Genomic DNA, 3,529 nt, shown 5'->3' with positions numbered 1-3,529 from the left:
AAATAATGACATTGTAAAGTTGTGAATTAAAAGTTGCAAAATAGCAAATAAGTTGGATTTCAAAAGTGTAATTCTTAAGCATTTTCTTCTCCTCTCAAAATGGCCACATCACTCATGACAACTCTAGTAGAATTGGGTCACCCATGAATAGTTCTGTCTTGTCCTCACCAGGGACCTTGGTATAAAGAGAAAAGGATGGTGGAGTTGAGGACAGAATAAAAAGACTTAAGCATTCCATACAGAGGCTCTATCCTGGGAATAGAGAGGATGCTGACTCATTGTCTATATAATGTAGGCCAGGCATATAGCAGGTCCGACAGGACACTGATAGACGTGTGGAGGGTAGGTGGTCATGCATTCTTTACTTGCATCTAGTGTCTCCTGATGAAGGAAATGGCAACCCACTCCAGTGTTCTTGCCTGGAGAATCCCAGGGGCGGGGGAGCCTGGTGGGCTGCCCTCTATGGGGTCGCACAGAGTCGGACACGACTGAAGTGACTTAGCAGCAGCAGCAGCAGCAGCAGTGTCTCCTGAAACAAAGGAAGCTTCAGGCATGTAAGACTGCTTTATACTCAGACCCTAGGGGCTAGATGGTCAAGAAGTGAATTCAATCTCCCAATAAATGGTGTAGGTTAAATATGACTAGGTACTCAAAAGGTTTGTGTGGCTGAAGACTGCCTGGGTTTTTTGAAGGAAGGTGGCATGGCAGGATTCATGGTGTTCCGGGTGTGGGAGGCAGTGGGAGTGCCACCAGGAATGTCTGTGGTCACTGAGGGATACACGGATGGACTGGCCAGTGTTCCCTGTGAGCTAAGCTGTTTGAACATATCTTTGCTGTGCTTATAACTTCAATAACCTCAGATATGCAGATGACACCACCCTTATTGCAGAAAGTGAAGAACTAGAGCCTCTTGATGAAAGTGAAAGAGGAGAGTGAAAAAGTTGGCTTAAAGCTCAACATTCAGAAAACTAAGATCATGGCATCCGGTCCCATCACTTCATGGCAAATAGATGGGGAAACAGTGGAAACTGTGGCTGATGTTTTTGGGGCTCCAAAATCACTGCAGATGGTGATGCAGTCATGAAATTAAAAGACACTTACTCCTTGGAAAGTTATGACCAACCTAGACAGCATATTAAAAAGCAGAGACATTACTTTGCCAACAAAGGTCCGTCTAGTCAAGGCTATGGTTTTTCCAGTGGTCATGTATGGATGTGAGAGCTGGACTGTAAAGAAAGCTGAGCGCAGAATTGATGCTTTTGAACTGTGGTGTTGGAGAAGAATCTTGAGAGTCCCTTGGACTGCAAGGAGATCCAACCAGTCCATCCTAAAGGAGATCAGTCCTGAGTATTCATCAGAAGGACTGATGTTGAAGCTGAAACTTCAATACTTTGGCTACCTGATGTGAAGAGCTGACTCATTGGAAAAGACCCTGATGCTGGGAAAGATTGAGGGTGGGAGAAGAAGGGGACAACAGAGGATGAGATGGTTGGATGGCATCACCAACTCAGTGGACATGAGTTTCGGTAAACTCTGGGAGTTGGTGATGGACTGGGAGGCCTGGCGTGCTGTGGTTCATGGGGTCACAGAGTCGGACACGACTGAGCGACTGAACCGAACTGAACTCCCTTATGCTAACACAGAACTGCTAGCTGGTGTAATGAGCAGGTAAAAAGTGATAGCAGTGAGGGCAATGAGACAAGTAAAAGGTAGGGTTGGCAAAGCTGGTCTTTTATTAGGTCTGTGACGGCCTGATTAACTCCTACTTCAGACCTGCTTAAATAGCATCAGGAAGAGATCTGGCCTGTGTCCCCAAGCCATGGTTGCATAAGGTGATTCTCAGATGTCATCAGTACACTTTCACAACAAGACAAATACAGGAGCTATCACTGTCCTGGCCATACTCTACATTTCTGAATGGTATTGATTATTGCTGTACTCAATATTCTTACTACGCAGTATTCTTGCCTGGAGAATCCCCATGGACAGAGGGGCCTGGCTGGCTACAGCCCACGGGGTCGCAAAGAGTGGGACACAGCTGCGTGGCTGAGCCCAGCACAGCTCTATGGAGACTGGCATTTAGCGTACACTATTTGACGGGTAACTTAGTTTTAACTTAAGATAACCCATTTTGCCCTGTGGTCACCGTCTCCACTAGCATTCCAAGCCCATCAGAACACAACTGAACTACAGAGGTAGTTGGAGACAGGAATCCAGGAGGTAGAAATGCACTGGTGGGAGTAATGAAGGATTGGATAGGAAGGGTACAGTAAGCTCGGTTTGCAGATCCTGACTCCAGCAGTGTCTTACAATTTAACTCATTTCTGACACTGTCTGCCTGGAAATGCACGATTTCACATGGCAAGAGCTCAGCTGTGTAGGACTATGCCACATGCCTCATCCACTTCAGGTTCTACTCAAAAGTCATGTTTTTGCCTGTGCTTCTGCCTTCAATTCCCTGCTTTGGATTCAGTTAATTTGCTACATTTCTGATTTATTATAAAAGGCTGTAATTCAGGAATGGCCTGATGGAAGAGATGCACAGGGCAAAATAGATGGGATGAGAAGCGGCACAGAGCCTCCATACCTTCTGCTTGCGTGGCATTCTCCCAGCACCTCTGTGTGTTCACCAACCCAGATATTCTCTGAATCCCTCCTTGGGCTTCTATGGAGGCTCCATCACGTAGGCATGATTGATTAAATCACTGGCCATTGGTGATTGATTCAACCTCCAGTCCCTCTAATCTTTCCCCACATGAGGGTGTGGGGCTGCAAGTTCCAGTTCTATTCAGTTTGGTTTTCCTGGCAACCAGCCTCTCCCCACATCCTTAGGTGCCTTCCAAAAGTCATCTCATGAACATAAACCCAGATGTTGTGGAAAGGAGTTAGTTATGAATAAACAAGACACTCATTTCACTTTTCTGGTTCTGTCATGAATGGAGGACAAGAGACCAAACACAACAAAAGATGCTCCCATTGTTCTTATCACACATGATATTCCAAGGGTTTGGGGAGCTGTGTCCAGAAACTGGACAATGACCAAATATATCTGAGACATATATTTTGGTCATGTGAGTGATCAAATATATATTACAAATTACGATATTGGAGAATGACAAACAGGAAACAACAGAATTGCGGTAGAGGAATGGTTACATGATTGTAGTATCTTCAAATCAAGGAATTATGTGGCCATTTAGAGTGTGTGGTATGTGTCATATGAAGACATTATACCTATGATGCCATAACGCAGGATATATTTGCTATTGAAATCAACATTATACTGTTAAAACATAACATGGAGATGAATGTGTATAGTATTTATACTTAAAAATAAAGCCCTATGCTTGCTTGTGATGTAGGCAGTATTCCTGGAAGACGTCACAAGAAACTGGTAAAACTGGTAGCCACTGGGAAAGGGAACTGGGAAGCTGGGGGAGGAAGGAAATATAAGTTTCATAATTAAACCTTAGGTACCTTTTAAATTTGGAGAATGTGCATGCATTAAGAAATAAAAAAAGTAAATGCA

Source organism: Cervus canadensis, chromosome 3 (genome assembly GCF_019320065.1).
Source record: "Cervus canadensis isolate Bull #8, Minnesota chromosome 3, ASM1932006v1, whole genome shotgun sequence".
Lineage (NCBI taxonomy): Eukaryota > Metazoa > Chordata > Mammalia > Artiodactyla > Cervidae > Cervus > Cervus canadensis.
The sequence above is the reverse complement of the archived record's forward strand: the minus strand, read 5'-3'. Positions refer to the sequence as shown.